We start from the raw sequence: 23,160 nt of genomic DNA on the forward strand, positions 1-23,160 counted from the left end.
GCTCCTTCGATAATCATGTTTGTCAGATTGGTTTCTACTATTGCTATGACCAGGTTTGTGGGAATGTTCTTTGCTCCTGCTATACTTTCTTTGCTGGGGCTGTGCTCCCATTTTTTATTTTTTTTTTAACACTGTCAGCTCTTCCTTGACTGCCACTGTGACTTCATGTATTTGACTTCTCCCCACTTCCACTTTTGTACTTACTTGATTTGTCTTTGCTCCTGTGTCTACTCCCTTTCCTTGTGTCCCTACTTCTATGTTTCCTTTCTCTGCTTCTGCTTCTACTGTGTTGTTTCTCTTTCTTGGAATCTTTTCCTTTTTTCCTTCCTTCCTTCCTTCTTTACTTCCTTTCTCTTACAATCTAGTAGCTAGTGTACTTTTTCTCTTTCTAATTCTTGGTCAGAAGCACAACATCCATCGCCCTCCGATGATGGCTTCTCCATCTTGATCTTCTTGGGGACCTCAGGGGACTCAGTGATCTCCTTGGGGACCTTGAAGTCTGCATTCAAATAGAAATAGAAATGTCTGTCTATTTCCTCAGTGCCTTCCTTCCCATCTTTCTTGATTTTTCTAGGCCAGTGTTTAATCTACTGATCCAAATTCTTCTGAACTAGAACTGGAATTCTTGGAAACAGAGTAGAAAATCACTCCAGTTTTGTGAGAAAAGACCTAAATATTTCTTCAATGGCAATTACACAGCCTCCACCAGACTTCACATCTAGATCCTCTTCCTTATCAAGGAAGGATTAAGACATCCCATAGATCCCAGAGGACTGTGTACCTATATACATAAGGCCAACTTCTCTAATATATGGAGTCTCTGTGTGTTTTGAGACCCATCCCTTGCTTGAGTTAACTTCAGAGTAAATAATTTGTATAACAGGCAAAAAACTGTAGAAACAATTCCTCCTGTTCCAACACCTCGAACTTCTACTGATCCCTGTCTTCCCGCTTCCCTTCTCCCAAGGTTCAACATGTGTGACCTTAAAGTGGATCTCATTCACCACCTCCTGGTAGGCTGATGAAAGGAAATTGATCAAGATCATGGGTTTGATGAGGTTCATAGCCTTCTTGTTGCCCCATAGCAGTGGCACATAGCCCTGCTTGCTCCACACTTGGTGGCACACTGAGGTGCTGCTGCTGCTGCCCTCCTGAGTTTACCTTATGCATAGGGGGAGGATCAGCAGGCTTTACAAAATGAAGTTCAAAAATACTCAGAGGAGAAGAAAAGGTTGAACAGTTTGCTGTTGTAGAAAAGCAAATGTGAGTTTGGGTCGGTAGGTACTTTAGCAGGAAAATAAAATATAGGCTATTATCTACTTCTGCTTACAATGGGTCACACCAGATTCGGTGTGGGTGTCTACACTAGACTCTACAACTGGAATAGCCAAGAAGAATTTGGAGTGATCAGAAAAGGTCAAGAGTACATTAATGTTGGATGATAACACTATCAGTAAAGGTAAAAGTACCTACAATTTTGTTGGTCTGGAAAAGAGGAGGCTAAGCAATAAATGAACAAATCCAGTCCTCCTCATGGCAGTAGAGCAACAGAATCATATTTGAGTAGACCCTGGGCATAGCATCTAATCTGCTGCTTTATGCAGGAATGCCCTACATAACAAGTCCCAAGTTCACCCCATTTCAGTTGGTGAACCCCTCAGGTGACAGACAGCCTAGCACCACTATGCAGTATATTCAAAATTCAACGCTTTACTCAATGGATCCTAAATCTGCCTCTTGGGAGCTTCTCCTTAAATCCAGGTCCTGATCTGAAGAGTTGAAGAGAATGAGATCCTCTCTTCCCTCTGTCATAAGGCAGAGTTCTGTGTGTTTGAGTACAGCTGTCATATTTCTTGCAGGGTTTTTTCAAGATAAGCCCTAACCATCATTACTTAGTTGTTTTAACTCTGTCATATGCACAATTTCTCTCTCCTCTTGGTCTTTTTTCTTTAAACAAATTTCAATATGTCAATGTGTTTTTAAAGTTGTAGCACAGAGAACTGGGCATAATACTGCTGAATAAACACTGAATAAACAGGACATCAGCTTTCTGCTAAAGAAGTCTAAGGTGACACTAAATTGATGACAACCACATTACTCCAAATGTGCAGTCACAAGAAGACCCAGGTTCTTTATGTGTACACCGTCATTACATCACCACTTCTCCTATTTTTAGTAGTGTAGAATACTATGTTAGTTTCCTGTCATTGCTGCAACAAATTAACACAAACTTGATGGCTTAAAAGAAGAGAGATATATTCTCTCACAGTTCTGGATGCCAGAAACCTCAGGGCCGTACTTCCTCCAGAGGCTTGAGGAGAAAATCAATTTCTTGCCTCTTTAGGCTTCTGGTGACTATTGACATTCTTGTGGCTGCTTCTCTCTCTGCTTCATCTTCATATCGCCTTCACCTCTATGTGTATAGGTCTGTCTCCAAACTCTCTCCATCTCTCTTTTATAAGTGTGATTGCATTTAGAGACCACCTGGAAAATCCAGGATGTTTTTCCTCTCAAGATCTCTCCTGGACAAATGTTTTCCTCCACCTATAGACCTGTGAAACTAGAAAGTTACCTGTTTTCAAGATACAAAGGCAGAACAGGCATAGGATTATAGTTACAGATATTGCCATCCCTAAAGGGGAAAAAAATGTCATGAATTAAAGGATCACCCATTCCAAGATAATTCTAAACCCAGCAAGGCAGATTCCATTAGATTTCAATGCATGAGAATAGTTCACTGTGATGTGAGAATCTGCCCTTTGGGACTACGACTCCGCCCTTTGCCTGTGTGCCTCAGGCCTCTGACTCAACTCACTTCTAGCTCTGCCTTTGGATAATTCTTTCTTTTGCTTGGGTGATAGCACACATTTGCAACTACTCAGTCAGGAAACATCCTGTTTTCTGACTGTAGAATCTTAGGAGCCTGACACCCTTCTTTCATTTCATCTTATCTCTGTTGGTTTTTGTCATAAGGATGCTCACACCTTTAGACAAGCAGGTCCTCCACAGATCTTTTTTCCATAATCTTATCTCTATTCCTGTCCTGCCTAGATGGTTTAGTAGATCCATGAGTTGCATACCCAATCTCTTTAATACTATCCAGAGGTCACTAATTCACACCCTTGGCCTTACCTTCAGAGGTTGCTTTCCTAAAAGTGAATCTCCTAATTTTAGCATCCTTTAAAATCTAGATAAACAGAATTTCCCAAACCATCAAATCCTGGTACCTTTTGCATAACAGTTCCTCAATTTATCTCTTGCCTCATGAATTTTACTATAAGCAACAAGAAAAACAAAAACAAAAAACCAGGATGCACCTTCAATGCTTTGCTTGGAAATCTCCTCAACTAAATATCCAAGTTCATCACTTACAAATTCTGCTTTCCACACAACTGTCGGATAGAATCAGCCAAGTTTATGTCCCTATGACACAAGGATAACCTTTCTTCCAGTTTCCAATAGCATGTTTCTCATTTTTCTGGAGAATGCTTGGTTGTGCTCTACCTCCCTCCTCTCCATCTTCACATTGTGTTTTTGGTATGTGTCCATCCCAAAACTCTGCCTCTCTTATAAGGATACATTTGATTGAATATAGGTCCACCTGGATAATCCAGAATAACACCTCTTTTCAAAATATTTTATCACAGATTGCCTTATAAGAATATTCACAGATTGTGGGGATTAGAAAGTGGATATATTATTGGGAGGACTTTTTTTGTTAGCCTACTATATGACTAAAAATTTTTACAACCTCTACACATTATCCAATTCCTAAGCCACTTCCTCATTTTCAAGTATTTGTTATAGCAACATTCCACCTCTGGTACCAAACTGTATTCATTGCCTATGGCTGTTGTAACAAAGTACTATAAATTTGATGGTTTAACACAATAGAAATTTATTCTCACACAGTTCTGGAGCCAGAAGTTTGGTCTTAGTTTGGATTAAAACCAAGGCCTTGGCCTGGCTGTGCTGCCTCAATAAGCTCTAGGGAAGATTCTGCTCCTCACCTCGTCTGGCTTCTAGTGGCTACTAGCACTCTTTGACATGTGATAATATCACTCCCATCTCTACCTCCATGGTCCAGTGCCTCTTCTCATCTATGTGTGTTGTCTCCCTCTGTCTCTCTCTTATTAGGATTCTTGTGATGGCACTTCGGGTCCACCCAGATAACCTTGGGATCATTTCCACACCAACATCCTTAACTTAAACATATCTGCAAAGACCCTTTTTCCAAATATAATTCCATTGATTAGGATGTGGATGTCTTGGGGGTAGGAGGTGCACATTTTTCAACTTACACTAAATACTATCCTATTCAACCTACTTTTTCTACAAAAAATACAAGAAGATTTGAGAAGGTAAGTCAGCCTCTGGGAATTGGTTTACACTATTTGAATGAATAGCTGGAGCAAACAAGACTCCTTTCAGCTCCTACTGTAGTGAACGGAAGTGACTATTTCCTTGCCCATGGTTTATGCAGTTGATATTTAGAAGAAGTAAATATAGGATGCTATAATGATCTTGATTAAATCTTACTATATTTGGCCCTTCATCTTAATCTGCTCACTTATATTGGGTTTTCTCAACAGCGCACTATTGACATTTGGATTGGATAATTCTTCTTGGTTGGTAGAGGCAGGAAGGGAGCTGTCTTCCTGCATTGTATGATATTTATCAGCATCTCTGACTTCTAGATGTAATAGTACCACTTCACCCCTTTATGAAAACTAAAAAAGTCTCCCAGTTACAAAAACTATGAAAGTCTCCAGACATAACCAAATGTCTTAGGGGGTGGGGTGAGGGCAAAATTATCATGAGTTGAGAAACTATTGACCTACATGGGAGCATTTAGATTCAAGACATTCTTTTTTATTTTAACCTTATCATCTCCTCATTTTATTGAAAATCATATTCTGTAGCCAAATGTTAAAATGTAAATGTTGTAATAATGTTAAAAAAAAAAAGAGAGATAGGACTGAGGGCAAAGCACTACAGATCCCCATTACCTTCTTCCTGATGGACCATAAATCTACTTTTTGGAGCCAGTTGTCAATCCACCTAACAATATTATCTAGCTTGCATCATTCATGAGGGTCCTTTGAGAGTGCTTGCCAAATGCCTTGCTGAATTCAGATCCTAAGTTGACCACATTTTAATGATAATTCTTTAAAATTATAGATAAGTTTGACTAAACTTTAGGCTGTTCTGGCATCTAGTAATTGTGGTTTTCTTTTTGAAGATCTCATAATCATCTGATTACTCATCTGTTTTAGAGTCCTTTAGAGCTTCTTTTTTCAAGAAATATATTTTTATTGATTTCACAGAGTAAAGGAAAGGGAGAGAGAGATAGAAACATCAATGATGACAGATGACAATCATTGATCAGCTGCCTCCTGCATGTCCCCTACTGGGAATCTAGCCCACAACCTGGGTATGTGCCCTGACCGGCAATGGGACAGTGACCTTCTAGTTTATATGTCAATTCTCAACTGCAGAGCCACATTAGCTAGGCTAGGCTGGAATCAGCTTCTTTCTCTTCAAAATATTTGTCAATCCTCATTCTTTTGGTACTTAATCCTTTAGTGCATGATTCCTAAAAGCTTAAAAACCACAGATACAAGATATTTCTCTTAAGATCTATGTTTTATATATATACTGAGTGGCCAGATTATTATGAACTTCATAATAATCAGTACTACATTGACACTTCCAAAAACACTGAATATTGAAAACTTCCTAAGCAAATACCCTCAAGGTTTTATTATTATTATTTTCATGACTAATTCACTTCATTGTACTGATGGGGTGGTCATAATAATCTGGCCACTCAGTATATATATAATCAAGCAGCAAAAGGCTTTCTTTTGAAACCTTGCTCTTCTAGATAGCAGAATTACATACCCAAACTGACTATGTGACATCTTCACTTGGATGTATCAAACATAATTCAAATTATCTTGAACTCATGATTTCCACCTCCCAATTATGGACTTCTTCACTGTTTCTTAGGTTGGTGAAGGGCATCACCATCTGTTCAGTTTTCCAACCTGGGCCAGCAGTAAACAGTCATATGGACACCTCATTCTTATTCCATGTCCAACCCATCAAAAAATTTAATACATTATACCTTCTGAAAATATTTTTCAAATCTTTACCCTCTCTCACACCAGTTCAAAGTTTACCATTTCTCACCTGGGCTAATGTAATAACTTCGTAATTGGATAACCCAAGTCTACTCCTGATGGGCACCAGGCCTTTTTTAAGATATAAATCTGATTATGTCACCTCCTCAATGAATGCCCTTTGTTCCAAGATGCAAGTTAAAATCTTAACCATGGCTAGAACCAAGATGGCAGCATAGGTTAACGCCGGAGTTTGCTGCCTTGAACAACTACTTCAAAAGTGAAACTAAAAGACGGAACGGACATCACCCAGAACCACAGGAACGCTGGCTGAGTGGAAGTCCTACAACTAGGAGGAAAGAGAAACGCATACGGACACTCAGAGGAGGCGCAGTGCTGAAGTCAAATTCTGAGGTGCGGAGTGCGCAGAGCGGGCTGGCGGCGGAGGGCACGGTTGGCGTTTTCAATCGGGAGGGAGTCGCAGACTCTGAGCTCCAGATACGGGCCAGTCTTTAGGGACCCAGACTCAAACGGGAGAAGCGGGACTGTCTGGCTTCGGTCAGAGCGAGTGCAGCTATCTCTCCGAGCTTTGCAGCGGGTGCTGGGACTCAGAGAGGCAGAGCCCCTGAGGACAGGACTGAGAGCCGCCATAACTGCTCTCTCCGGCCCACCCTGTTGATCCTGTGCGACCCGCCCCGCCCAAGCCCTGCACACAGGCATTTGCCGGATAGCCTCAGGCAAAGGCTAGATTAGCACCTCCCTAGAGGACAGAAGTTCTCTCACTGCAGACACAGCTGATTCTCACAGCCACTTGGCCTGGAGGTCAAACCCTCCCTGGTATTAGCTACAACAATCAAGGCTTAACTGCAAGACTGCGTACAAAGACCACTAGGGGGTGCACCAAGAAAGCATAACAAAATGCGGAGACAAAGAAACAGGACAAAATTGTCAATGGAAGATATAGAGTTCAGAACCACACTTTTAAGGTCTCTCAAGAACTGTTTAGAAGCCACCGATAAACTTAATGAGATCTACAAGAAAACTAATGAGACCCTCGATGTTCTGATGGGGAACCAACTAGAAATTAAGCATACACGGACTGAAATAACGAATATTATACAGACTCCCGACAGCAGACCAGAGGAGCGCAAGAATCAAGTCAATGATTTGAAATGCGAGGAAGCAAAAAACACCCAACCGGTGGGGCGGAATGAAAAAAGAATCCAAAAATGCGAGGATAGTGTAAGGAGCCTCTGGGACAGCTTCAAGAGTACCAACATCAGAATTATAGGGGTGCCAGAAGAAGAGAGCGAGCAAGATATTGAAAACCTATTTGAAGAAATAATGACAGAAAACTTCCCCTACCTGGTGAAAGAAATAGACTTACAAGTCCAGGAAGGGCAGAGAACCCCAAACAAAAGGAATCCAAAGAGGACCACACCAAGACACATCATAATTAAAATGCCAAGAGCAAAAGACAAAGAGAGAATCTTAAAAGCAGCAAGAGAAAGAAACTCAGTTACCTACAAGGGAATACCCATATGACTGTCAGCTGATTTCTCAACAGAAACTTTGCAGGCCAGAAGGGAGTGGCAAGAAATATTCAAAGTGATGAATACCAAGAACCTACAACCAAGATTACTTTATCCAGCAAAGCTATAATTCAGAATTGAAGGTCAGATAAAGAGCTTCACAGATAAGGAAAAGCTAAAGGAGTTCATCACCACCAAACCAGTATTATATGAAATGCTGAAAGGTATCCTTTAAGAAGAGGAAGAAGAAGAAAAAGGTAAAGATACAAATTATGAACAACAAATATGCATCTATCAACAAGTGAATCTAAGAATCAAGTGAATAAATAATCTGATGAACAGAATGAACTGGTGATTATAATAGAATCAGGGACATAGAAAGGGAATGGACTGACTATTCTTGGGGGGGAAAGGGGTGTGGGAGATGCGGGAAGAGACTGGACAAAAATCGTGCACCTATGGATGAGGACAGTGGGTGGGGAATGAGGGCGGAGGGTGGGGTGGGAACTGGGAGGAGGGGAGTTATGGGGGGGAAAAAGAGGAACAAATGTAATAATCTGAACAATAAAGATTTAGTTAAAAAAAAAAAAAAGAAAATAAAATCTTAACAATGGCTTAGAAAGCCCAGTCCAGGCTGGAGCTACCTATCTCCATAGGTACGTCTCACTCTGCCTTCATCTCCATGCCTGGCCACACTGGCCTTCTTTCAGGATGGAACACACACACCTTGTTTCCCTGCCAAGAGACTTCTGCACTCATGATTCCCTCTGCCAGGCAGACTCTTCTCTCCATGTTTTGATCCTAATTCAATGTCCACTCATCATCAGGTCTCAGCTTATTCATCCTCCCCAAGGAGGCCTTTCCCAACCACTAACTCACACATTCCTTTGTGTCTCTAAATCAAGTCTTCCTAACATATATTGTCATAGCACCATATACTTCTCAACATTTTGGAAATATAATTTTACATTTGAGTGACTATTTTATTTTATGTTTTTATTGTTCAAATGACAATGGAACTAAATGTCTCCTACACTAAACCAGTGAACTTTTTGAGGAAACAGGTGCCAACTCATTTTGTTTACCTTTAGATCCTTGTCACAATTTTATCTTTCACTAGTGGCCCAGTGCACGAAATTTGTGCACTCGGGGGGGGGGTGGTCCCCTAGCCTGGCCTGTGCCCTGTCACAGTGCAGGAGCCCCGCGATCCACCCCCAAAGAAGTAGGCCCTGCCCACCCATCTGGGGTTCCTCGATGGATTGCTCCAAAGAGGTAGGCCAGAGCTGGGGGTTTCGCTTCCACGCTGTGCAGAGCCACTGGAACCCCAGGCCTCGCCACGCATAGCCAAGGGACCCCTCAGGCCTTTCTGCATAGCACAGAAGCCTTGGCCAGGGCCCCACCCCCACATCAGGCCGCGCAGAGGCCTGTGGACCCTGGCGGAGCTGCAGAGGCCTCCGCCAGGCCCCAGGCCTCCTGGTGATGGATTGTGATGTCGTGACATAAGTCCCTGACACTGCAAGTCCCCGCCCACCAGCGCCTGCTGCACAAGCAGCCTGCTGATTAGTGGTTACTCGCGCACTCGTGCACTCGTGCACAACCATTTGCATATTACCCTTTTATTAGTATAGATTAGGTCACTTCTGTATCCCTTGCAAAGTACCTAGCATATTGTATAAACCTAAATTTTTGGTGATGGGTGAAGGAATGAATGAATATTAGGTCCTGTTCCCTTGTAATGTGTTTGTAATGTGTAAGATTCTTCAACAGAGAATACAGAATGAAACTCGAGGTGATTTTGCTTCCTCTGCTCTGATTAATATAAAATAATTTGCCTTTAGAAATAGATAAAACCCTTATTCTTTTTTTCTCATAGAGTAATTTAAAAAGCCATTTTATTTTACTATTTATAGTTATTATTATTATTATTATTATTATTATTGCTTTTTTGTAGTCATATTTAGCTCTAGGGTTTAAATTTTCTGACATTATTTAAATTATAGGTCTGTGATTATAGGTTTGTGATTGGCATTTAACATTGACAGTCTTTCCCATTTCAACTGTTTCACGTAGACTTTAAAAGTTATTTCTCCAGAGATCTATATAACCATACCTATTCTCCACTTCCTCAAATAGAGGTCTGTGCTTGCTTTCATTTTAGACAACCTGTCTCATGTCTTTTGCCAACTTTCTTAAAATCTCAAATTCACCACTAAGGTGTTTCAGAATTCCTTTCTCTGGATATCAAGAACTCTAACAGATTATTGGTTTCTCCCAAAGTTATAATCACTTCTCTTCCACCAACCAGTTAGTCAGTTATATATGGCCTGTGTCAGTTACTCTGTCTTAGCCATATGGCCTCAGGTAGGGCCCATTACCTGTCAAAGTTCAAGTTCATTATCTGTTGGAAGAGGAGAGAGAACTAGATAAGGTTCTATAATATTCAAAATCTTCAAAGCAATGAAAATGTATCATATTGAAGAATCCACTTTCTTTTATTTCTATTGAGGTTGGAATATGATGAAAAAGTAGTTATTTTATAACATAAGGGTTTTTAAATGAGCCCAAAGGAGGGACTTCTAAAAATTGAGGTTTCCCAAATACAAGAACAGATTGAATAATTCACAGAAGAAATGGGAAGACATTTTCTTCTTTGAAGTCTATAACAAAACTATCATTTATTTTTCAAATATGGTTTAACTGTTCTCATGCTTAAAGATAGTGGCGTAACTTATTCTTGAGGGTAGTGATGATGATTAGAACATGGGTGGTATTGGAAGGTAGTAGAAAAATTGACTGTCTTCTATGCACTGAAGTGTTTGGTATCTCTTCATAGGAACACTGGCCTGAAACAGAACTGGAAAGAGGTTTTCGCCCTCCGATTTTCTTTCTGTTCTTCTACATCTCTGCTCCGATACATCCTGTTGTCTCTCTTCTAAGTATCTATTCAGACTGGGTTCTCTTTGAGCTCTGTCTTACAGCCCATGTCTTTATGGCACGTCCTGTTGAACAGGAAAAGAGTTTGGCTATGATGTAGAAGGTCATTGTTATATACTGACTGCCTAGCCCCGTCTCACTCCAAGATGTTCTGGAAGAAGCTGAGCTGTTCTGTCTGGAAGAAGGGGAAGCTCTGCTTCTATGCATTCCAACTGGGTTAGAGGACAAGGATGATATCTGACCTTGTTGCATAGCAGCCATTGGAAATGTTCACAGAGCCCTGCACTCAATTACCTGCCTGTTGTGTTATTGAAAATTGGCTTCTCTTATCCTTCTAGCAGAAACTGGAAAGTTTTGCTTTCTTATTTTTACTGTATAAATGGAATGGCCACTTCACAAATCTTACCATCCTTCATGAACCCATTTAGGGAAATTCTGACTTATAGTCAGTCCCAGTCTATATTTACCAATGCTGCTATGAATTCCTGTGGTAGGTATTATCTGGATTAAGTGACAATGTTTTTATAAAAAGACATAAACATTTTATTTTTTAAAAAACGTAGACGTAGATTAATGTTTAGTTGTAAGAAATAATACAGAGAAACCTCTTGTAACTTTCACGTAGTTTTCCCTAATGATAACAACTTACTAAAATCACTATTGTACAAAAGCACAACCAGGAAATTGACATTGTTATAATTCATTCATCTTATTCTGCAGTTGTATATGTGTGTGTGTATTTAATGCTATCACATTTGTAGATTCATATACTCACAACCATAGTCAAGGTCCAAAACTGATCTAGCACCTCAAGAATTTCTCCTCTTGCTCTCTATAACCACACTTATCTGCCCCTAATACCTCATCCCTAAACTCTGACACAACCACTAATGTGTTCTCCATCTCTATAATATTGTTATATCAAGAATAACATATACATTGAATCATACTGTATATAACCTTATGAGTTTGGTTTTTTTTTTCATTCAGCATAATTCCCTTGAGATTTATTTAAGTTTTTATAAGTATCAATAGTTTATTCCTAATTATTGCTGAGTAATATTCTACTGTATGGATGTATCATTTTTCCAAGCTTTATTGAGATATAATTGAGAAATCGTAATATATTTGAGGTGTATAACATGATGATTTAATATATGTATACATTGTAAAAATCCCCACAATCAAGTTAGTTCCCACATTATTCACCTCACATATTTACTTTCAGTTGCCACCCTCAAAAATTATTTAATCATTCACCTATTGAAGATTTGTGTTGTTTCCGTGTTTTTGTCTGACAATAATAAAGTGAGTTGCTATCACATTCATGTGTAGGTTTTTATGTAAATATATAAGTTTTAATTGCTTTGGAGTAGATGCCTAAGACTGAAATTGCTGGATCACATTGTAATTGCATGTTTATTTTATGAGAAATGGCCAAATTGTATTTCACAATGTCTTTACAATTTTATATTCCCATCAACAGTGTATGAAAGATTGATTTTTCTCTGCAATCATGCTAGCATTTGGTGTTATCATGATTTTCAGTTTTAGCCGTTCTAATAGTTATATGGTGATATCCCATGACAGTCTTAATTTTAATTTTTTAATAGCTGGTTATGTTAAATTTTTCATCTTATTTGCCATCTCTATATTTTCTTCAATGAAAATTTCTTTTATATCTTTTGTCCTTTTTCTAATTGGATTATGTTTTATTATCCAATTTTGAGAGTTCTGTATATAGTGTAGGTACTAGTGCTTAGTCAGATATGCTTTTTTATTCTTTTGATTAATCTTTTCATCCTTTTAGTAAAGGCATTCATACAACAAATATTTTAAAATTTTGATGAAATCCAGTTATTTCATTTTTTTTTCTCTTATGAATTTGGTTGGTGTGTCAAGTCTAAGAACTCTTTGCTTAACCTCAGATCTGAAGATTTTCTCCTATGTTTTTTTCTAAACATTTTATAGTGGTTTTTGTTTGTTTGTTTCACAGTTAAGTCTGTGATTGATTTTGAGTTAATATTAGCATAAGGTTTGAGGTTTAGGTTGAGATTCATTTTTGCCTATGGATATCCAATTACTCTGGCACCATTTGTTGAAAAGGGTATCCTTTTTCCATTGAACTTCTTTTGCACCTTTGCCAAAAAATAGTCAAGTATAATTGTGTGTGTCTATTTCTGTATTCTCAATTCTATTACATTGACTGGTGGGTTTATCCCTTTGACAATACCACACTCTCTTAATTTCTATACCTATACAGTAAGACTTAATGTTGGATAAAGTGATTTTTCTACTTTCTTTTTCTTTTCTTTTTTCAAGATTATTTCAGCTATTCTAGGGCCTGTGTCTTTCCCTCTAAATTCTAGAATAAGCTGATCTGTGTTCACAAAATATCTTGCTGAGATTTAGATGGAAATTGCATTAAATCTGTAGATCAGTTAGGGAGAATTGGCATCATTACTATATTGATTCTACCAATCCATGAAACTATTTCTTGCCATTTATATAGGTCTCTTTGATTTATTTTATCATCATTTTGTAATACTCTCCATATAGATCCTGTACTTGTTTTGTTAGGTTTATACCTAAGCATTTCATGTTCTTAAAAGGGATTTTAAGTAATACTGTGTTTTGAAATTTTGATTTCTGCATGGTTGTTATAGGAGTATAGAAATGCAATTGATTTTTATGTGTTGATTTTGTATCCTGCGACTTTGCTAAACTCACATATAGTTCTAGGCTTTTGTTTTTTTCTTCTTTTGTCCCTTGTGATTTTCTACTGAGAATATTGTGACAATGTCTTTTTTTCTGAATGTGTTTGTTTTTTTCATCAACTGGATAGGGCTTTGGGGCACTGTATGTTTCTATGCCACACAAATAGTGGGGGCTAAATATATATTTTGTGTGAGATCCACCAGCATTATCACTGTGATCTGTGACTCTCAGTGATGTTTAAAAATACCTCACTTTTGTTTTTGTTTATTCCTTTCTCTTTTTCATGAAAGAGCTAATTCATAATGCATTTATCTACATGTTGAAGTTCCTATTTTTCCTTGGAGTGCAATGCACTTAATCTATTTAGAGCAGTTCTTATTTATTTACAACTTCAAGAGCACAGTGTCTCAGTACAGATTGAAACTGGGATTTAATTAATGTCTTTACACAGTACTTGGATACTAACCTCTTTTAACTACCAGAAAAATACCTCTATATCTGATTCCATTTAGAGTCTTTAGCAGGTACACAAAGTGCTGTCAACAGTGTTGTTGTTTTTTTCTATGTGACACAGGCAATAATGAAAGTGCTAAAAGCTGTGCACTGGCCTTTTTTTCAGAGTTCACTTGGGATTAATTGTTGTTCATGGTTTGGTTGAGGACCCTCATATGGTATTTTTTATTATGTGTGCCATGTGTTCGTATGGATATCATGTTTTTCAAGCATTTGTCATCATTCTGTATAAGAAAACATCCTCATTTCATTTTCCAGTCTTTAAAAAAGATAGTTAATACCTGGAAGAATGTATAAATAAAAAAGAGAACAGATGTGAGTAAAGAAACTCTATGATTTAAAGGTAATAAGCAAAGGGATAAAAAGCAACCATCTCCTCAGAATACCTAGATTGTAAATGATTAATAAAACCTAATGATATTACTTTCACTTTATTGAAGCTTAATATTCTGTGAATATCTATGATCAAAAGTTAATATCTAACTTTGTCACAGCAAAACTGATGGCACTAGATGACAAAATCTAAAATGTTCTTATGGCTTGCTAAGACCCCCTTAATGTAATAATATATGTGAAGAAATACAGGGAAATCAGGAATTCATAACCCAGAAATCATGCTTCCTAAAATAAGATCCCCTAAATAAAACCAAGAAAGATTGAGTATAATTTAGCATCAGACCTTCAAGATGAAATGAAGGTCAATTTAATTTGACAAATGTATATCCAGTCCTCAGTGTATTCCAGGATCTATAGAATATTCTAAAGCTACAAAGAGGTGCAAGACAGGTATTTCTCTACATCTATTGAAACACGTGCCTTTCCTTGCAGATTCCTTGGGAAATTATCCTAAATGCATAATACTCAGGTTTCAATCATTCGGCATCTGTAATTTCAATGATAATCAAATTAAAAAGAACGAGGCTAAACAAAATTAGATATTCCTGAGACCACCTGGCATTGATAATAAACGAAGGAAAGTTAAAAAGCAATAATCTCTCTGAACCTTATCATTCTGAGTATGATTCAGATTCATAAACTTTTGAAATCTTTTTCTTGAGCACCAAAACTTGATCAATGAAGCAGTCAGCAAAATATGAACGTGATCAATGCAAGTCATAGTTCTATGTGTTCATTTCTGGACCTGTTGAGCCAGATATTATTTTTTTCAAATTGGCAAAAGATGCTATGGTTGATATTTTGGACAGATTTGCTCAGGTGGATGTTGGTATGACATTATTAAAATATATTAAATTTGAGCCTTAAAGATTTGATAGATAAGACAAGGAGAGCAGAGAAAATCCCACCCCCCATGATTTTCCAAGTGGAGTCCAGTGAAAAGGCTCAGGTCAAAGAGCGATTCGTTTGCAACAAGGTCTCTGTGTGGTCGAGCATCCACTTTGTTTGGGGAAAAAAGACAAGTAAGCCATAACTGATGTCTTTAAGAAGTTTAAAATTCAGTAGGGCAGATAGATTCATGTGTGAGGGAGTCTGGCTCCATGTTAAAATCCAATGTATGCTTTCTCAGGCGTAACCACAGGTGATTACAAGGGCTTTACCTGACAGGCTTCATGGGAAAGCTGTCCTTTCCACACCAGACCAGGAGCACAGCTAGGGCACTGCAGTCTCCATTAAGGACTCAGATGCCCTCTCCAGTAAGGATTTTTCACATGTTTACATTCCTATCTGCAGTACCTTCATTCCTGGTCTCTACCAGATGTCCTCCCCAGGAACCTCTGCCGAGGTCTCTTTACTGGAACGGAGCGGAAATTTTGAAAGCACTTTTGTCCACTATGACTCAATTTGCTCCTAACCCACTTCACTTGCTTCTGGCCCGCCTCAGAGTCCATAAAACAAAAGTCAGGAAACAATGAGAGGATCCCCAAGTCTACGATGCTCCCCTTGACCCTCAACCCCTGCACTGCTCCATGGGGGAAAGTGGAACAGGGAAGTTGATGCTTTCTCATTTCAGACTCTGACTTATATGATCACAGCAAGAGATTAAAGACGACTCTTATTTCTGGCTTGTTGCTTTAATGGGCTACTTCACTTCTGACAGCTCAGCTCTATATCTCCCAGTTCAACTGAGCTTCGGCACTGTGGGCACAAATGCTCACACTAGAGTGAGAGAAGTAGAAATAAGGGCATGCGAAAGAGTTCCGTGAGTCCATGGATGGAGAGATCGAGAGACCCCAGAGATTATAATTCTGCTTGGGCTCAAAGGTGTACACTGAAACAAGCAAGCAGCCTGTGCAGCATCCTAGGGACTTCGCTACATGGCCCACTGGGAAATGTCAATAGAAAGTGTAGAGATCATTGGGAACCAGTGGTACGGATGAGGTCAGACATGTAGGCAGAAGGAATTTGGATTTTATATTCATGGGAAGCTACTGAAAAATAAAAGAAAAATGGATTTATCAGAGGAAAATGAAGATGGCTTTATTTACATTTGAAATGACAAGATTTACAACAATAATATCTCTAGGAGATACATTGTCATTACCTAAAATATTTCACTTGTCCTATTATCTCTAAACAAAATTAATTATACTGACTTTAGGAAATGTAAGAGAATAAAGTAATTGCCCGTTTATAAGCTGTTTTGTCTATTTAGGTTTTTAGCTTGTCGTGTTTGGACCAATTTATTAAAAATAAAGTGAACTTGCCCCGTCAGTGTGCTCAGTGGTTGAGCGTCCACCAAGAAGTCACCAGTTGAATTCCTGGTCAGGGCACATGCCCAGGTTGTGAGCTCGCTCAATCCCCAAAAGGGGGTGTGCAGGAGGCAGCCGATGGATGTTTCTCTCTCTCTCTCTCTCTCTCTCTCTCTCTCTCTCTCTCTCTCTCTCTCATAAATAAAAACATATTTAAAAAATAAAGTGAACTTTTTAATGATTTTATTGGCAATGCTGAATATCGGATAGCTCCATTAACATAGCAAAAAGGTCACCTTTTGGGAAAGCAGAATATGATGACAGAACCTCAAAGTCCAAAATGTACTTATTTCCTGTGGCATTGTACATCACACACACACACACAGGGTTGTGGAGAAGGAGTCCTAAGCCAGCCTCCAGTAAGAGGCAGTTAGCATTACAGTTAAGTGCATGAGTCAAAGAGGAGATCGCCTCCATTCCCAGCCCCACTAGTTACTAGCTACAGGACTGAAGAAGTTATTTAATCTTTCTTGGCCTCATTTTTCCCTTTCATAAAATGGAGATAATAATCATGTTACATTTCCACGCTGGGGCTTGGCCATGCCCATGCACAGTCTGGGACCCTTCTCATGTCAGTTGACCTCCAGTTCTTGACTTGCATGGGAAAATTTTCAAAACATGAGTCCAAGTGAAAGTGAAGCTAAGTTTATTCAATGTTGGGACAGTGAGGCAAAGGGACGAACCCTGAAGACAGGATCAGGGGTAAGCCTAGGATGGGCTACCCCTGCCCATTGCTCCCTGGGTGCAAGTCTAGAGCTTAGATTAGAAGAAGCAAGGTACATGTCTGAGATGTGCCAAAGAAGAGCACACACTGGAGTTCTTTGTCCTGAGGATTGTGTCTCTATCTTATAGGTGGGAATTTTAGGGGAGCTCCCAGGGGAGAATTACATTATAATATTCATTAGATCTCTAGGTGCATTGTTTAGTATGCTGATGTACCAAAATGAGTGTACAGGGGAGTCAGGGGTCATTCTCTGGTTAGTTTCACTTCTATCTTGGACTAGCCTGGCTCTAATTTTTTTGTTTTGTTGTTGCTATCTATTTATCTCCCTAAGGTGATTTAAGCCACCTGTTCTTAGGTGTCTTTGGTTAGGAAGGATAGGTTCAAACCACCTGCTCTTAGGTATCTTTGGTTAGGGAGGATAGTCTTGTGGTTTGTCAGCTGGCTGTTAATCATGCAGCCTTTCCCTGGCCACTTGTTCAACCATCTGTCTCAGTTTCCTCATTCCATGTGTCAGATAATTTTCCTTGTTTTTTACTAACGTGCCTCAATAATACCTACCTAATAGGATTGTTGGGATAATTCTGTGAGTTAGTAGATGTAAATAAAGCATTCATAACTGTCTAGAAGAGAGGAGATGAGTGGCTACAGAACGTGATGACGGAGAAGGAGACCTCTGTTTCTGTAGGGGTTCGTGGTCTAGCAACTTAGGTTTTCAGAACTGGCAAACTGGTGATGAGAGTGGAACAGAAAAAGTTCCAGCGGGAGGAGATGGGAGATATGGTGTGAATGTATTGAAAAAAGGCAGAAGTGATCTGGCCGCTTTTCTTGAAATTTCAGGGTTTTGAGAAAAGTAGATAATTTTAGCTTCCAGAAACAGTGCTACTCAGAGAAGATTAGGACGGAAGAGTTCAGCTTGTTTGAAGGCAGAGGCAGGGGGAAACAACCAAATAGAGGGGACCTGAAGATCCTTGAGAAAGATAATGCTTTTAAAATAATGAGTAAAAGATTTTCAGTTGATTTGTTATTTTTTAATTTGTTAGTATGCATATTTTCAAACAATTGTCAGTATTTTCCAAAACTTGCTTTATCCTTGCATTGGATAAAAAATTTGCCAAAGTATTTTAAAACATCCCAGATGCCATATGTATTTACCTCATAATAATTTAGTATTCATCTCTAAACTAATAAGGGCTATTATCATACCTAAATGCTAACACCAATTCCTCATGATCTCAGCCCACATTAAGTGTCCTTTATTGTCTCCAGATGTCTTTTTAAAAATGGCTTATTGAATGTGACATCAATATAAGGTCAATACATTGCATTTGGTTATTTCTTTAAGTCTCTTTCAATCTCTAACAATCACTCCCCCATAATCCTTTTCTTCCATGCCATTTAGTTGTTGAAAAAACAAAATCATTTATATTGTAGAATCTCCTACCTTTGGATTTGTCAGATTACTAGTATTTCCTTCTTGTGTCTTTTAATTTATTGAAAGGCAATAGATGATGGCATAAATTCAGAGAGAAAACATTTTCCCCCTACTACAGAAGCAAGAGGGACAAAATGATTGAAGTTAAGAGGAGAAAGCTGTGTATTTCATATTAAAGGGCTTCAGTCACTTTAGTAAAATGAAATGTGAGGTCATTATTGAGTTAACAACCTGAGGGACCATGGTTAGGAGTTTGAGCGCCAAATATTTGGAATTGAGTTTGAGGATTGTGATTGGGAATCAAATTGAGATGTATTAAAGGCTCACCAAGGAATAATGAGAACTACACGGAGTTGATTAGCATTGCTTTGTGTACAAACAATGATGTTTTCTTGACCTTTTTCATTTCCAGTGAGTGGCCTCCAGCTGTAGGGTTCACTCAGGGTTGATGAGTGCCACAGTGGGTAGAATTGTGGAACTGGAAGCAGATTTGTAGTCATCAAGGGTGCAGCTGATCAAAGGCTGAAATGGCTGAGGTGGGAAGAATTTTGTGCTAAAAATGCTGATGGACTATGAGAAAGAGGAGATAAAGGGCTAGAGAACTCCGTGGAAGAAATGCAAAGATAAACATGCTACTCTGGAGGGCTCATTGTCAGTAAACTAATTTCAGGTGTTTATGAGGTTGATGCGTGACTGAAGATATGAGTACCTGACGGGAATTTGGAAGGAAGGAGTATGGGGTAGTCACAAGCCTGCCTCCTACTCCCACTTGACTACCACTTCGCTTGTGACCTCAGGCAGTTCATTTATTCTCTCTGAACCTCAATTTCCTTTATCACAAATTGGGAGTAGAAACCACATCACACCAAGTTGTGGGAAGAATGAGTGAGATGTGGTGTGCAGAGCTTCGATGGGTCTGACTTAATAAACACTCATAAAACATCAATTGTGAGAATTGACAAGGTCAAGAAATCATGAGGTCAGTGTGTCCTTTAACCCAGGAGGTAAGCTGTGTTTAAGGATTGTTGTCCATTATGAAGTCATTAGTACTTTTGAAGGAAAAGCCAATAAAAAAAATTAAGAACTCTAAATAACAATCACCAGTGACAATTCCAGAATTTGAAATCAATAAAGCTAAAAAAAAAAAAAAAGGACAGTTGTTCCTACACATATCCTCAAACACATACACAGTGTGCCCGTTCACACTGTATTCATGCCTACAAACCCATGCTTTAATGTGTTCCAGACTGATGATGGTTGTTTTGTAATCTCTGATTTATAGCCATGCAATCAATAATTAGGTATTCTGGCTGGGTAAGCCAGATAGTCATGAATGTAACCAAGGCTGTTTTTAAAGTAATACCCCCCCAAAAAACAAGCCTGTTTGCAGATTCCACTCTCATATCTTTCAGTATTCACAATGTAGCAGAGAAATTCAGAAGAACCTCATCGTGGTAAAATTTCATTGAATATTCAGTACATAGGGGAAGTGAGAGAGAGCACTGCAATTTAATCAGGCACTTCTGAGTAAGGTAAACAATAAACAGAACATCTCAGAGAAAAGCTCATTTCTGGCTAAGGACGAGTTCTTAGGGAAGGTTTAACAGGGACTGGTGAGACGAATCCAACAGCTTCCAGCTCAGGCATTTTTTGAAACACTGGAAGACTGATCTGCGAGTTTATGAATATAAATGTACCAGACAGTCATCTCCTAAGCTGCAAGCATGGCCTTGGCTGCCGCTAAGTGGGTGGGAAGTGAACGGGAAAGAAAGAGAAGGGGGTTGCTTTGTTTGTGTGGTAAACAGTCTCCGACTGATGAAAAATGCTGGCAAGGTTCCACGTTTTGAGAGACTTGCAAGAATCTCCTGCCTGTGTTTTATCTTAGGGTGTTGCCATGGCTACTGATGGAAAGAAATGAAACCCAAAAGATGGACGGAGGCAGACAGATTAGGGGGTGGAAGAAAGGGGGAAAACAATCTCAGCAGCCAAGCATCTGGGAAGATTTATTGTTGAAGGTCTTGATTGCTTACCCTGCTGCATATACTGCATGTTCAAACATCTGCTCTGACGCCAGTTCCCTTTTAGAATAAAGCTCCATAAAGGACCGCACTGCAGATCAATCCACCTGCTCGGGTGCAACTTTCCTTATATTTCTTATCAGGGAAGGTAAAGAAGTTAGCAAACTTACCTTCCAATCTCAGCTTTGCACTTCTCAGCTATTTGTTTTTGGCCAAGTTATTTAACTTCTTGATGTTCCGGGTTATCCACTACTTCTCACTGTTGTAAAAAAAATCACATGTGTGAAAGCTCTTAGCACAGCACTATGAGTTGCAACGCCCACTTTAGGTCAGCTTTTATTCTCTTCCTTATGAAGTAATCTATGAGTTGGTTTTGACAAGACAGTCCACTTGTCTGTTTCCCCAGTCTTCCTTCAGGGCCATGCACATATGGAATCGGTTTCATTAAAATGATGTGTTATGGCTCATAAAAGCTGGTGAGCGAACAAACTATACCCTCATCTTATCCCTGGGCAAATCTCCCCCCCTGGTCAGGCCTCATTGAGGAACAAGGCATACGCCATCACTGCTGGCTGCGACATTCCCACCCAATCCTGGTACTTTATTTATAAATGGAGACATCTTTCCTTAGAACATCTTTCCTGTTACAGTGCTCTTATCTTCACCTCTGATCGACAGGAAATTGGCAGTAAACCTAGTTTCCCTTTAGCTGGTTCTGCCAAGTGGTTAATTTTATTAGCAAATTAAATGCAGTAAGATAATTATTTATATTTAAAAATCCTTTCATACAGTGAGTGTTGCTTTTGAAATGCGAATGCTTATCTCCCCTCATCTCAATTTGTCAGTTTATAAATATGGGTTTTCATATGCCGAACTAAGTTTTCATAAGGTACACAAATGAAGGGTGTCCACTATTTTGAGCATCTTTTAAAAATAGACACAGAATGTACTTCCCTTCTCTTTACTAGGGTAGTCCATTATTTTAAAGCGTGCTGTTATAGGTATCTTAGATTTTTAAAGTAATCTAAAATCTTCTGGAGAGTAATAGTAATGCATTGTCCCCACATATGTTTTCCCCTTACATCTGATAAAATGTTTTTTCCCTTTTCTGTACTGTCAACATAACTGCTGAATCTTATCGCTTAGGACAGTGTTTTCCATACTCCGGGATACAACCTATTTGTGAGCCGTAGAATCAATGTGGCGGTTGCAATGAGTATTTTTAAAAAGTGAAATGGACTAGAATAGAAAATACCAGAATCCATTATATGTGGAAGGTTAAGTACTCTTCTTGACATTTTGCTTCAGTTATACATATACTCTCTCACACATGCACATGTGGATTGAGGCTAAAACATTTTTTTTTTTTGGTAGCTGTTGACTTCAGGGATGTAGTCCAAGGCAAGTGGGGAGGACTATTGGAGTCAGGCAAGGTTAGGATTTTGCAACAAAGTTTTCATCTCCCTCGTGGTGTGAGAATTTGTGATACCTAAAGTACAGGCATTCATTTGGTACTGGAATATTTCTTAGAATTTTCCACATTCGTTTTGGACATGCTACCATTTGGCCAGTTACTAAGTTTCAAAACATCAGGGTCTCTTTTTATCCTTTTTCTGTTTCTTATTCTTTACTTCAAATCTGTTGCTGGGTAATGATGACTCTACCCTACCTTACCCATCACAACTCTCCCTTCTCTCCCTTCATTGCCCCACCTGATTCCCCACCCACCCACCCACACCCACACACACTCATTCCTGGGTTATGATAGTAGCTTTCTTACAACCTCCAAAATTTTTGCTGCCCAATAAATTATTCTAAAATATAGTTCCAAATTACCACTCCTATGCTTAAAAACTTGCAGAACTCCCCTAATACCTAGTCAATTTCAAACCCCTTTTCCAGCTATTTAAGGACCTCATGCCCAAAGGCTGGCTTACCTTTCCAGTCTTGTCCACGGCTCTTGTGGCCCACACTCCAGCCAACTGGAACTTCTTGTTGCTCTCCTTTGCTTGTGCCACCCTCATCTCCATAACTCTTTTTTCCACATGGTTCTTTCTTCCTGACACATGTTTTCTTCTGTCATTTTACTCCCAATTCCCTAAATCCATACCTTTATCTCTTGTTCAAGTTTATGGCCAAATACCACTTTTCTCTTGATTTGTTTCTCCAGGTAGTAGCATCCTTCCCACCTTTAAACTCTCATTGCATCTTATCTATGTCACTCTGAGGAAACATTTAGGCAATTTTAATTTTAGTTGTTCATGTACATGACCTGTCTGCCTTTAGATGAAATCATTCTTCTTCATCTCCTATTTATCACAGACTCTTGCAATAAATAGGACTGATTATGTATTTGCTGAGTATGTTTGTGGCCTAAAAGTGTTAACTATTTCTTTTTTTTTTAAATATATTTTATTGATTTTTTACAGAGAGGAAGGGAGAGAGATAGAGAGTTA

The 23,160-nt window shown here is 38.9% G+C and overlaps 1 pseudogene; it reads right to left on the bottom strand.

Annotated features, from left to right (window-relative positions):
* Nucleotides 1-368: 368 nt before the first annotated feature.
* Nucleotides 369-22,728, bottom strand: LOC118675563 (annotated as a pseudogene).
* Between the last annotated feature and the right edge of the window lie 432 nt (nt 22,729-23,160).

The sequence above is a fragment of the Myotis myotis genome, unplaced genomic scaffold (genome assembly GCF_014108235.1).
Source record: "Myotis myotis isolate mMyoMyo1 unplaced genomic scaffold, mMyoMyo1.p scaffold_m19_p_2, whole genome shotgun sequence".
Lineage (NCBI taxonomy): Eukaryota > Metazoa > Chordata > Mammalia > Chiroptera > Vespertilionidae > Myotis > Myotis myotis.